Raw genomic sequence first — 15,151 nt, forward strand, 5'->3', positions numbered from 1 at the left:
CCCTGCAGCTACTACCAACAGCTACATCTATCAGGCGCAGAGGGATGACACAATGAACCACAGCGGTCAGACCAATCGCGATACTCCAGTCTGAACGGGACTCACACCTGCAACAACTTATTCCCACTCCCTTGCTGTGGCAGACTTTTCACTTCTTTAAGTACACTCATCCGCATCATTTTCCATATAAATGACATCACTAGTTAGTGCTGAGAGAGGCACATGGCTTTCTCCTCTAGCACAGATGCTGAAGGAACATGTATTGATTTCCATGTGAACCTTACAGGTCCACTTGTCTTTAGCACAGAAAGGTGGACATCAGCTGTTTTTCCCAGAAACCACAGGCTACTGTGTAAATGGAGACTGTGCAATCATTTCCCAGCCGCCTAGACCCAAATAATCACACAGAAACTACATTAACTACAATACTGTTTGGCTAATGACTCCAGTATATTTCTAGCTATCCCTTGTAACTTAAATTAACCCATTTCTATTAATCTGTGTATTGCCATGAGGCTGTGGCTTATCGGAAAGGTTCTGGCAGGTGTCTTCCTCCTTTAGCTGCTACATGGCATCTCCCAGATTCTGCCTACTCTCTCTATATATCTCTGTTCAGACTTTACACCTGGCTTTAGTCTGCTAAGCCATTAGCCAAAACAGCTTTATTCATTATCCAATAAAAACAATACAGAAGGACATCCCACATCACTACTGTGTGTGATAGACTACCAAGAAATGCTATGGATTTAATTTAGGAAAAATTCAGATGGGAAACCAACTTATCAAATCAAAGACTGCAGTTATTGATGACACCTTGTATTTAGCCTATAGATAACCGAAAATTAATAATACATAAGCATCATGCAATATCCTTTCAGGTAGTTTGATATCACATAAACAGACCTTAAAATGCCTACTCTTTGTCAGAGCAATGATGAAATTGTTCTTTCCAGTACTTGTCAAATATGATGGCGTTATGTGTTATTATTGAGATTTTTTCATCTCTAACTTTTTCAGTCCTGGAACACCACAGTATTGTTTAGGACTTATGTGTAAGTTTCTTATTGGTGATGGCACAGGCATCTCTAGCTCTCTAGCCCTCTTCTTGTGGTAGAACATGAGGGAGCAAGGAGACCTCTAGACCTGATTGCACCCTATTCTTGAAGGTTCCTTGATTTGACTCCCCGAGGACATTTATTCAAGGAGACTTGAAACATCTTGCTTCCCTCCTATGAAAATGGGAATATGAAGACTTTTAGGTTCTGGGCTAGAGAATGAGAGTTTGTATGTGTGGAGTGCTGGGAACTATACAAAACATTTCCAAGTACAGATAACCTCACACTGAAGCCCACATCCCTAGGAAACGTAGACCTCCATTTCTGGCTAGGTCTTCTTTGGGACCCTTGAGGCTGCAGCTCCGTATGTCGCCCTCTAAGCCCACTTCTCTCTTTCATCGCCATTTCGGACTCTCTAGAAACCCCTCTCCCTAGCCTTCTGCTCCCACTTGATGGCCTCTTCTCCTACTCTCTCTCAAAACATCGTGAGAAAGTCCCATGCATTCATGTCCCTTCTTCTTCAGGTGAATTGAATTTTTTTGGATACATTTCAGCCATGAAAGAAATCATAGAATCAGAAAGCTGCAATTTCATGAGGTCAGTTGAGGGTATCAGAGAATCCTGCTCACTTTTCTAGTGTTAACACAGGACTTCACTTTATTCTCAAATTATTTCTTTACAGTTATTTTCCTTATTTGCAATGAATAGGTCAAAGTCACATTCAACATTTCTTAAAAGAAGATAGAACTTCTTAGTTGAGCCTTTGTGCTCACCCTCAGATGATCTGAGCTTTCCTACCGCCAGAGGCAATTTATAGAGAAATAAATTGCCTATGTGTTCCTTATCTATAAGCTGTGATAATAATAGCAGCTATAGCTTTAATCCTTTTGAGAACTACTAGCTTGTAAAATATTTTGAAGATAAAACACACAGGAGGAAACTGAGAATCAGGCAGGATTTTCATAAGGAGTGATTTTTATCACCGTTCTACAAAGGGAGTTGAAGGAAGGTGGATGCTGTCTAATAGGAAAACTATTTATTTCTCAATGTAAATAATCTTTCTGTGTTGCATATCTCAAACATTCAATAAGAGGAAAACAAAAGTACGGGTCCCACTGCCCCCACGATTACAAAAGGATATGTCCTACTGCCTCTATTTCCTGTCTGGTTGTGCCTCCTCTGCATCAGCTCCTGCTTCCCGGTTCCTGCCCTGTTTGAGTTCCTGTCCTGACTTCCTTCAATGATAAACATTGATAGAGAAGTGTAAGCCAAATAAACCATGTCCTTTCCAAGTTGCTTTGGTCATGGTGTTTCATCACAGCAATAGTAACCTTAACTAAGACACATGGTAAGGTTGGAAAATTTTTAACGGAGCCACTGTGAGTCTACATCCACTCCTTCCAGCAACCATCTTTGATTATAGTCTCTGGTGGGTGCTTTCCTTTCTCCTCGGACCAACTTTGCGGAACAGAGATGAGCTTCAACACAACCACCCTCTTCTCCTTACCTGCGCCGCCACTGTGAAGTTTGTCACAGGAGACTCCAGCTAAGATGCAGCTTCCTGTGGACAACACTTCTGCCTTTGAAAAGCGGGGCATCTTGTACTGAGGAGGGTGGGTTGTTTGCAAAAGGCTCTAGGTTTTCTCTTTATCCTGGTTGTTTTGATTGCCTTAATAACTGCTCTTAATTTAAGCATATTTTTCAGTATCTAACACGCTAAGACCAATTTAAACTGTTCAAGACTTGAATTTCCCGGCCATGTGGCTACAACTGTGACACCTGCTGGCCGGTAACGGTTATTACACCCACTTCAACTCATTACAGGTGAGATTTATAAGGTCAAATATATAATTTATAAGGTCAAAAATGACAAATAATTTAACGATCCAAAAATTCAGCAGCTTTTTTATTTATACTATAAATGGTATTATTCAAGGCTTATGTAATTTTCCTCCTACATCTCTAGGAATTAGCTTTTCTCTTTCATATTTTCTCCTTAAAAAATGGTTTGATAATAGAGCCAAGAATGAGGCAGTTTTAAAAATGATACATTCTTTACAGACTAAAAGAACCAGCTAAAAGGAAAAATCAACACTCTAAAAAAAGATTTGACCAATTTGACTGACAAAATCCAGTCAGTGACAGAGGGTGCTGAGATATTGTCTAAGAAAATTCGTGCTATTAAATGTAATAATCAAAATCTGTTAAACACTTATGATAGATTGGCAGATAGGATGTCTCTCCAAAAATGTAACGTGTACATCATAAAAATTATATCCAAGGATGAGACGTTATCTTTACTGGACAAACTTCATAACTTAAAATCCTCAGTGAGGACGTTAGAATAAAACACCAGACAGGAGATCTAAACTTTAAAAAATAAGTGGTAAAAATATTTTTAAAAATTATAAAAATTAATGAACAGGGACAAAAGGTACAAAGACAATATTAACGTCATCAGTACGTACCAGACTCCAGGATGGCTTACCCAAAGTTCTAACTACCTATCCAGTAATATCATCAAAAATACCATCTGGCACTAAGTACCCTAAGGTAGTCAAAGAATATACATAAAAACCTATATGTATGAGTAATCTAAAAACGATAAATAAGCAATAGTTTTTTAATGGCATGCATTCACCTTTTTAGAAAAATGGTCAAAATGTGGGCTTCAAACAATAAGGCCACCCTATACATTGGCTTCAATTAATCTCAGCGGTCCTAGAAGATGGACTGCAGATTCTCAAAAAATGTTATTTACAAAAAAAAGCAAAAATTTTAGAACAACAAAAAAGAGAGAAAATTGAATGGGATAATAGGTAATATAGTATGAACTTATTCACACTAATACATATAGTCAGATGAATTAGGTTCTTTAAATACATACAGATTGTATTCTGCATAGATAGGTAATCTTCAGTCACTTCAAGGATCCCGGGAATATGGTATTTAAATAACTTAGTGTTCTGTTGACGTGAACATAATTGTTCCTGACAGCACCGATTTATTCCCAAGAGAATATTGAACACCAAAGACACATCACTTGGAGCTTGTTTTCTTCTTGGCACTGCCAATGCCTTGGTCACTGACAAAGTACATGGTATATAAGCAGGACATAAGAAAAAAGACTGCCAAACCTTGGCAAGACAGGGTAAGAGAGTTCTAAAAATTTTCCTGCCTCTGAAAAAATGGTCGGTCACTCTAGGCCTTAGCCAAAGTTGGTTGCTTCAACATTACAAATGAGTCTTTGGGTGATTGCTCAGGTAGCCAGTTGTCTCTGTTATAAACTGCACATTTTGGAAGGTGCTTGATTGCACTTCCTGCCTACTCAAGCAATATTATCTCCTTTCTTAGGCCTTCAATGGGGTTAAAGATTAAATAGTCTTATGATTTAGCCAAGCCATTTCCAATGCAAGACTTAGACTCTTTAGGATAAAATGTTTATTAAAAAAATTAGCATGTGTTCCTTGCTTAATATTGTTTATGCTGCTTGTAATCCTAATTTTATACTTAATATCTGTTCCTAATGCATATAGTTTTGCATTGGATTTGAAACTCTCTTATTTAGACAAAGGGGGGAGGTGATGGGGAACCTCTGTTAGCCAATAGCCTTTAAGATGTTGGGCCAGGTTAGGGTGTGACTTCTTGGGTATCCAGAGAAAACCGCTGGCCTGCCCAGGGCTCACTCTCTCTGTGGTTCCCACACTACACAGCTGAGGCTGGACTTCTCATTCCTGTTCTGTGAGTTTTCCCCTTATAATTTAAAAAATGGACTATTTTGGAGTTAGCCTAGGATTCTTTGACCTGTGTCCTCACCCATCAACACTCCCTGACCATCCCTGACCCAGCCTGACCCCTCCTAATCACATGGTGCGTGATCACATAATTTTAAATGTTGTATTTTCTTATTGCTCCATTGTCTCCGTTCTGTAAAACTACTAGTGATTTTACTCCTCAAAAGGAGCCCAAGAGATGGATTCAGGGCTGCTCTATTTAACCCAGCAGTTGCAGTGAGATCTTGGGTACACCCCAATAAAAATCAAGCTTGCTTCAAATTCAGCTCAAGTATGGTAGTGATCTTATTCTTGTCATTGGGATTAACATGATAACAACAGAAAGGTATTCTCCCACACTCTGGAGATCAGGAGCAAGGCCAGGGTGTCTGTCTACAGAACTATAATCCCTTAGAAGGCACTTGGGAAGAACCCTTCCGACCTCCACTACCTCTTAGTGGCTCCAAGTGACCCATGGCTATAGCTGCCTCCCTGGCCCCTCAGCCTCCATATCTAGGTCCTTCTGCCCTTGGTCTCCCCTTCTCTTTCCTTCTATTTCCTTGTAATAACACCTGTCATTGAATTCAGGGGCCACACATATGAAACCTGAAGACCCCCAATCTTAAACCTTTAGTTCCACTGCAGAGATGCTTCATGTAGTATAGACATGAGAAAGCACAGCCATATGTTTGGAAAGGGCAACTGGTCCAAGCTTGATAACATGGGAGAGTATTCTAATGGGATTTTCAAGTAAGATGGAGGATGGGGGCCACTAAGCTAAAAAGTGCTTTCACAGACAGCTCAACAACCACGTTTCCACCCTGACAATGGCCTGCGCTCTGACTGGGGACTAGGAGACACTCGGTGAGAGCTCTGTCTGAACTCTGCAACTGAAGGCTCCATCAAAGGGTTTTCTGTAAAGCTGCAAGTGCATGCAGCTCCCTTTTCAGCCCCATAGCTCAGGCATCCACAGCCACCTGTGACTCCCACACACACCTGCAGTCATTTAATAAAAACTGACACATTGAACCTGCTGGAGAGACCAATTATTTGACTCTCCTTGGTGAGAGCTAAGAAAGATGTCATTGATACAGCATTTACCAGGCCCCTTGGATGCCCAGAGGGAAATGGAGAGAAAGATGAAGCCCAGGACTCGACTCCCCTCCCTCCAGCTGAGCAGCTCAGTGCTGCAGGCCAAAACACTGGTCGGGTTCTTAGTGTTGAAATGCAGAGAGAATGTATTTTAGCTGCCTTTCTGGGAACTGGAAGGGAATACCTGTCAAAACAACTTAAGAGAAAAAGAATCTATTCTGGCTGGTGGTTTAAAGGAACATATGTGCGTCATAGCGGGGAACTCACGAAAGCAGACGGCTCCAAGGCAGCAGGAGCTTGTGAGCAGGATGTTTCACCTTTTCACTATCTGAAAGGACAGGAAGGGAAGAGAGGAGAGGAGAAAGTACATATGTTCGTGCCTAGGAGAGAAAGGGGAGGAAGCAGGGACAGAGGAGGAGAGGAAGGGAAGGGCAAGACAAGGGAGAGGACAGAGGAAAACTTGAAGATGTGCCTCCCAGGAGCCCTCACCTCCCCATCAGGCCCCACCCCATAAAAGTTCCACAACCTCTCCAGCAACAGCTGGAACAAATGTTCTCGCAAACATATGAGCCCGTGGGGGGGGGGGGCATATCACATATACACCATGACAGAACGGGTTCTGATGAAGAATGACTCCCCCAAAAATCTTCACAAAAGGGAAAACACTTTTTAAAATGTGTAACTGAGTAGAAAACTTAGGAGGCCATCCCCAAAATATTGGCATTCATAGCCCGGCTCTTTCCCTGTCCTAAAAATCAGGGATGATAATTCTCCTGGAATATTGTGCAGTGCAGGATGACGTGGCTGACCAGACATAGTCTAGGTCAGAAGCCATCAAATCAGCACAGAATAGCCCAGCTGCCCAGCTGCTAAAGTTAAAGCACACCAAGTTCCTATCAGAAAATATAATTTGGCTCTCTCTTTACCTTAATGCCTTGACAGGTGTCACTGTGAAGTGTTTTTGACACCAGAGCCAGAGGGAAATCCCAGATGTGATTTTTCTGCCTACCTGAAATGGATTTTGGAAATACCCTTTTTATGGAAATTGCAGCGTTACGACGAAGCGCTCGAAGAAACTAACTGTTCATTACAATTCACAGGAGACCAGGCTTCAGATTGGGCAGACTTTCAGAACAAGAAGGAAGATTGAATTGTTTAATGTGCTTAAAGGATTTAGCTTAATTAGATTCTGTCTTTTGGTTGAAATAATTTAGATAGCAAAAAGGAAATAGATTCTTGGCTCTGGAATATTTTAATATACCATCCAAATGCTTTGTTTGGATCCTATTGAGCAGAACTACTTGCAGGGTATTAAATCTGCCTTGCATGCCTTTTTTAAACTGCGCCATTGAGTTTAACAGTGATTTAAAAGTTATGTTCTGAGTGTGTCACCGCAGAGGAGAAATGCTGTCTTCTTGCTCCAGAGTCTCCTCCACTGTGCTCTGCAGGGAGCTGTTTTGTCGTGTTTGTTTCTCTGTTCCTATGGCCCTTGTTTACCACTAGAATCTTTCTCAAAGCACTTCCGTGACCCACACGTGAGGACGGGAGTCCTCACCCTCCAGGGAGTAGCCCTGGAGGTCAAAGGGCTGTTGGACCAAGGGGAGGGGAGAGGGGCTACCTATGCTATTTGCTTTTACAATTTTTTCTACCAGGAGTTCGGTACAGCCATTGGGTGGCCTACTGTTCTCTTCACTGGCAGATGTGTTTGCTATGCTTAGTTAAACGCTGCAGCTGCTATTTGAAGTCTCTGCTCCGAATGAACTCGGATGCTGTCAATTTTCTCCAAGGTCAACGGTTTGCTACACAAAGCATTATTTGGATGATCTATTGTGAAATGTTGGCATGAATACTTGATATTATGAAAGAGAACACTCCTGGAAAGCATAAAATATGTGCAGCTTGCCGTCGGTTCTGCCTCACTGCAGGATTCCCCACTTACACGTGGAAGTTCTTTGGCTCTGGGGCACAGATGGTGAAGAGTTATAAAAAAGACCAAAGAATTGGAGGGCAAGGGCTGAAAGTGATGCCCACCATAGCATCACTCCTGTCTCTTTCAGACAAAGAAAGCAAACTCATACTGTGTGCTCAGCCTATCGGCTTCTACCACTCACTGCTCATCAATCTGTATAAACTTCCTCCCTTCTTCCGCCCATTGCCCAAGAGAAAGCCTCCTGGAGCACTCGTCACACCACGGGGACACAGGACAGAGGTGTGGTGTGATTGTGATGCCCTGTACTTTCCCTCTGTCAGGGGACACCATTTCCATTTTCTGCCTTTCAAGCTTATGCTATTTAGAAATAGTCACAAACCACCTGAGGCCTTCCTCCTCCCTTTGTCAACCCAAGCTGACCTAACAAAGGTGGCTTTTCCAGAATTTATATCAAGAGGTCCCACCCTTGCTCAAACACCTGAGTATGACTTCACAGAGTCATTCACCTTACAAGGCTTCCAAGCAGGGCGAGGCAGCCCACTCAGCAGCCAAAGGCCACTATTTGCTATGCACACTAGCGGGTCAGTGCAGTCTAATGGCTACCTAGCAAGCCCCTAGCAAGCCCCTTGTGTGTCATTTTAATCTGGACTGGTTTAGCTTTGGGGGTCAGTAAGTCAAACTATGTCCTCTGAGTATTTCAGGGGAAAGTTCCTATTTACTTTATACATATGCATGATTGGGTGCACACTCAATTAAGATCAGATACAACAGGAGAAATGACATGGGCAGTAAACAAGGGTTTACAGAACCCAATCCTCCCAACCACAGCAGGAATTCACCCACTCCTTGCCCTTAGCAACCAACACACAATCTCTTCCCTCTCTTTTCTCTTTCTCTATGGGAAATTGTTCTGTGCCTTCCATGGGATTACATCATTCAAGTCACAGTGGCACAACAGTCCCTTGAGTAGGGCCACAGGGGTGACCCTGGTCCCTGCCCAAGGTCATTGCTCACCTTTGGCCGTTCAGACAAAGCTCTGCTGATAGTGTTATTCCTAGACCCTCTCCTCTTCCCCGTGCCCACTAAGAGATATTTCTTCCATATTCTGTCCCTTTCACACTGCCTACCACATCCATCCTTAATGGAAAATACGAATTCTCAGGAGAAAGGGGCACAGAGCAAATTTCTATGCTGCCATTTTATGGCAGAAAACCAGGGGCATTCGAGGGCTCTGTTCCTCTGCTTTCTGGTTATAGTTGAAACCCCTCCCCCCCCAAAAAAAACCATAAATATTTTAAGGAAAGGGAAAAAGCAATGGAAGAAAATAATAATGCCCCTCGGGATTGGAAAGATTGAGTCCTCGGGTGGGTCTGTCTTTGCTCTTTGTTTCTGCCATCAGAATTACCAGACAATGAAAGCAAATCTGTGTAAACTCTGACTTTTTCCCACCAGTGAGAGACTCTTGGGTTCTGTGTGGTCTGGACACTATTTCATGTAGAACAAAATTGGGTGAAGGTTGTGATTTCTTCCATAGCAACAGATTAAGAAGGAGTGATCTCTCTCTCTCTCTCTCTCTCTCTCTCTCTCTCTCTCTCTCTCCCTCCCTCCCTCCCTCCCTCCCTCTCTCTCTCTCTCTCTCTCTCTCTCTCTCTCTCTCTCTCTCACACACACACACACACACACGCACGCACACAAGGGGCAGGCACACACCACACACACATGGAGTCGCACACACGGACACACACAGAGACACACACAAACTCTCCAGGATGAAAGAGAGCGAGACCTCTCTCTATAAAGCATCACTGAGATACAGCACAGCAGGGTTCTGTGAGAATTGGAATAATGGCAGAGCTAGGGCATCTGTGAGTGCAGTCAAAGCCCCGTGGCAATGTTGCACTCACCCAACGAAAACCAGTCAGCACCCAAATTACAAAGTGGCAAATTCCCTAAAGCTTACTGCAGAGGGACCAGAGGGACCACAGTGGAATAGAGAAAGTGACGGTCAAAGATGCAGGCGAAAGGGAAGGACGTGGGAGGAATCATTAGCAGAGGAAACAACCAGATTTGTACCAGTAAAGTCTCAGACCCCCAGAATGGGGTTTAGGGTCCATCATGGACCACAGGGTCCCACTGGGGAGTGTGTGTGCGCGCACGCAAGCGCAAGTGCAAGTGCACCTGTATGTGCAGGTGTGAGATGAGGCCCTAGGACAACCTCAGGGATCATTCCTCATGAAACCGACCCCCTTACTCCTGAGACAGATCTCTCATTGACCGCGGACTTACTATCAGGCTAGGCTGGCTCACCTTTCCAGCGCTAGCTTTACAGGCATAAATCACCATGCCCAGGGTTTTCACATGTGTTCTGGGTCTAACTCAGGGCTCAGGCATCGATTGCCTACCGAGGCATCTTCCTAGCCCCCATTTGGGGATATTTAAGTGACCCAAAGCTATGGGTCTTCTTTCTCACATATTATGAATGGATGACATGCAATTCTATAAATTTTTACCTTTTAAAACTTGAGACAAGTTGTTTAGAATTATTAAAACCAAAAGTCTATGAACCGAAGTGAAATACTGCTATCATATACTGAGTCCTTGCTGCAGAATCCTAATCATAAATCCATCTTGGCAACTTTGTCACAGTAAAGCATAAATTCAAACAGTGAAAACCCATGCTTTTACAAAAAAATACTTAGGTGTTAATTTATACTTTTATTTTACACAGGCTATTTTAATCTCTTCATTTCCTCCTCCTTGATAGTAAAGGAGTTATTTTTCCTTACACTTATCTATTTAATCTGATACTATTTGAAATCTTTGATGTAATAGAGGGTTGCTATACATCTCTACACTACTGGTAATATATTTTGTTTTGTTTTTATTTCAGTGCTGGAATTGAGTCTAGGTCCTTGCAAATGGCCAAACAGATATTTTAATACTGGGCCATGCCCTCATCCAATGCAGTTTTAAACAGTAGAATTCTTGATCTATATTTTTCTAATAACACACCTTTAACAGAGAACATTGAAGTTTAAACAGGAATTACTTATATTCTAATTTCTTAAGCAAATGTGTCCATAATGTTCCCCTAGATTCGTTTGTCCAGTTCGTCTGCCAGGAAGTTCTAAATCATTAGAGGTTGTTTCTCACCTTTGGAAGTTTGCATCGAGTGCCTTCTGGCACCAGGACAGCCCATCTTTAAGGTCAGTTCCAGCCCAGGAGTCTCAGGGACCCATGTCTAAAGTCCATGGCATCTTCATCAAGGAGTACTTACCTTCCACCTCTGTGGGCAACCGAAGCAATAGCAATAACCTGTAATGTTTGGGAGTCTCTTGGACAGCCCTGACCAACAACTCAAAGGGGGCTTTTCTCATGTCTGGTGTTGAAGTTTTGTTAGATGGTCCATGACTCTCGGAGGGAGTATGATAAGCCCAGATGGGAAATTTTCATTTAATTTTGTGTATTACATGAATCCGTTTGGTCCTAGTCTTTATTAGTTGGTAAACTTTTTATTGCTGTTTCAATCTCCTCGTTTGTTTTGGTTTGGGGGCTTGTTTGTTTTGGGAGTGGGTTCCTCTGTGTAGCCTAGCTGTAGACCTTATCTTTGGAGATCTGCCTGCTGGAACTAAGGGTATTGCCTTCACACCCAGATGACCTACTCATTTGTTACAAGTCTGTTTAGGTTCATGGCTTCTTGGTTTAATTTTTATTGTTTGGTTGAATCTAGAAATTTATCCATTTCTTTTAGATTTTCCAATTACACTGGGTATTCCTTTTTAATGTTCCGGATTTCTTTGCTGTTTCTTGTAATGTTTCCTCATTCATTTCTGATTCTGTCCATTTGAGTCCTGTCTTTCTCTTTTGCATGGAGTGGTATTTGGGCTAATAGTCTGTCAATCTTGTTCATCTTCTCAAAGATGATTTGTTGATTTCTTCTGTCTCTTCACAGAAGAGGTCCTCAGGGTTTCCTGAACATAACTCATGCTATTACTCTCAGAGCCACTAGATGGCGACTGATGCCAGCATATGAGTGGACACAGACCATTCCTTTAAAAAAAAGGGTTTGGAGTATTTACACTTAATGGCATTCTTTAGGCCCTGTTACTTGTTTAGATGTTCCCTCTAAATTTGTTAAAGATTTATTGTATACACTATTTATTAGGCCCTGTTACTTGTTTAGTGTTCCCTCTAAATTTGTTAAAGATTTATTGTATACACTATTGGGCCCTGTTACTTGTTTAGATGTTCCCTCTAAATTTGTTAAAGATTTATTGTATACACTATTTATTAGGCCCTGTTACTTGTTTAGATGTTCCCTCTAATTTTGTTAAAGGTTTATTGTATACACTATTTATTTACATTACAACATAATTTAAATCCGACGGGATTAACTAGATCACGTTGGCTTTTGGAAATATCTGTGGCACACTGTTAATTGCATTGGTTGCTATGGGGCAATCTACTGAACTGTGCTATTCCCTGTGCAGGTGATCCTGGACTGTCTACGTGTCAAAAGTGAGTTGAGAACTTACAAGCCTCTCCTTAGCTAAGGGATGTAGCCAGCTGCCTCAAATTTCTGCTGACTAACATGACTAACTAAATTCCTCAGGCTAACATGAGTCCTCTCCTCCCTGCACTTCTCCTTGTCAGGGTATTCTGACACGCAGCGTGCCCTGATGACAAAACTGAGCCCAGTAAGCCCATTTAAAGAAATAGCAGGGGAACCGTTCACAGAGCCTTCAAGAATTCAGAAAGGTTTACCTGCTATACTCCATACATGTCATAAGCCTGTACTGGGCAGTGACGTCACAGACTCGAGAAAGACCTGATCCTATCTTCAAGAGTAAACAAATGACTGGTCACTTGTGCGTGTCAGAGTCACTCAAACTGCAAGCAAAGGAGACACAGCAAGGAAACCATGAGCTCTCTGGGGAGGAAAGAGCATCCTTTAGCCTAGAGTGATGTTGAGAGACCGTGCATTCAATATGGAAAGAGAGATGTTGCGAGACCGTGCATTCGACATGGAAAGAGAGATGTTGAGAGACCGTGCATTCGACATGGAAAGAGAGATGTTGAGAGACTGTGCATCTAACATGGAAGGAGAACCGATGTGTAGCTTCAGAGTGTGTTTGTTTAGAGGAAAGGGGTTGCAAGAGCTACAGCATCAGAATCCTAAATGGACCCAGAGGACACACTGGTGAGGTTTTTCTCTCATAAGAAACTTAAGTTGTAAAAATTTTCAGTGATTTGTCTGAATTTGAGGAAGATTTGTTGTTGTTATTATTGTTTTGTTTTTAAATGTATTCTCCGAAAGCCTTGTTGAGCTGTTTTGGAGACTTCACCTACCTCTCTGAGTAGCCAGCACCTGCTGATAGGGGCCTGTCTCCTCCTGTCTCCTACTCCAGTGGAGGAGGCACACTGAGTCTGCTGTGGTTAGGGGAAGATGAAGGTCCTCCAGATCCAGGAGAGAATGTGATCAGGTAACTTTTGACCAGTCCAAAGACCTAAACACTACCCTTTGTACTATTGACCTCTGCTCTGGGTGGATTGACCTCTGCCCTCAGAGTTGAGCTGAACTATAACCCAGTGCAGATAGGAGAGCTGGGGAATCCCCTGAGCCTCTCTGTTGTACCTGTGACTCAGGGAACTTCCCCAAATTGTAGAATAGACCCAAATTTTCCGAGCACTGAGAATAACCTGGAAGTTCAAGGCGAATCTCATCCAGTTTCTCTCCCCAGTCTCTTGGAAGGGGCTGAGGTACAACAACCATTACAACACCCCACCTTCCATACTGTGCAAGCTGCCAAGGCAGAAGCCATTGGTAGTCCTGCCCAGCTGTTAAGGCCATGAACCACATCAATGGCTGGGACAGCAAGATACCCCAACAGTGCGGTCACGGCACTTTTAGGAGTAAGAACATCTGTCCGATGGAACATAAACTCCACTCAACAAGAAGAAATCTCTTCCTGGTGCTGTAAAGCCAGCCAACCGTCCACGACCAGAGAGGTCAAAGGCCCGGAAGGAGACCTGCTGCTGCCATTGTCCTAAACTGCTGCAAATTCTAGCTGCACAACAAACCCTTGTGCTCACAGATGCAGCTCGCACTTCTCATCAGAGAAACTTTCTCTTGCAGCAGATAGATACAGCTACAGAGACACACATCAGCCACAGTGCAGAGTAAGCCACGGATACGTCCGCAGTGCTACATCCTATGCCTAGGGCTAAGGGGAAATGATAGAAGGAGGATACAGAAAGATGACAAGAGCTAGCAGACCAGGGTGTCTGCTATGAGATAGGTTTTCAATACGCAGCAGGGAAGTTGAACCCATGAACTCTCAACAATACTGTTTCCGGGAGAAGGTCAGCATGTTGACCACACCAGAGGACATGCGAACAAGGACAGGGGACTTCTGTGAGGTTACATCCCTAGATGAAGAGCCACACATAACCAACGCCCGCTGAGAGTGGAGGAATCAGTTCAATACCACGTGGTCAGCACAGGGCACATTACACATGCATAAAGCTAAATGGACTCAATATGGTATATATGCATATATTTATATATGCATGTATATATTTATTTATTTATTTATATACATGTACATACACATAAAAATCATAATTTTTATTCAATAAAGTTTTGATGGGGGCCAAGGAATCAAGGACATGAGGTAGTATTCCAGGTAGGAAGGCAACCATGCACTTGGTTGCTCTGTGTGATGTCCTCATTGGGTAATAACTAAAGTTGGGATTAGTGTTTCTTCAAGAAAGTATAGAAACCCATTAGTTCTATGGCTCCAAGTACTCAGACTCCCTCGTGGTTACTTGGATACAAAGTCAGGTAACAGAACGGTAACATCTGTGAGGCCAGGACTGCTGAGCTTCTGGAAGCTCCTGCTGTCTGCACCACTCCTCATTTGTGACATGGTAGGAAGTGTCTGGAATCCACTTCCCTGCAGCCCCAGGGCACATGGCAGAGATTTTCTCAACCGATTGGTATTCCCAATTTACAGGGAATAAAAATCCCATGGATATAGACCTAAGGTAATGATGGAGGGAGTCCTAGTCGTATTATATACCATAAGCACAGAGGTCAACTGTCCTTGTGCAGGTGGATGGGATGCCAGCAGTCCAGGGTGCTGTACCACTCACTGGGCAGGAGTCACAGTCTCTGATCCAGACAGAACAGGCTTGAACCCTGTTTCTGCCTTTTCTGAACTAAAGCCTGGCAAAGACCTCACTGCTTGAGACCACAGCTTCATCGCCTACAAGGTAGTGACCGGCGATTTGCAACATTG

Source organism: Microtus pennsylvanicus, chromosome 4 (genome assembly GCF_037038515.1).
Source record: "Microtus pennsylvanicus isolate mMicPen1 chromosome 4, mMicPen1.hap1, whole genome shotgun sequence".
Classification (NCBI taxonomy): domain Eukaryota; kingdom Metazoa; phylum Chordata; class Mammalia; order Rodentia; family Cricetidae; genus Microtus; species Microtus pennsylvanicus.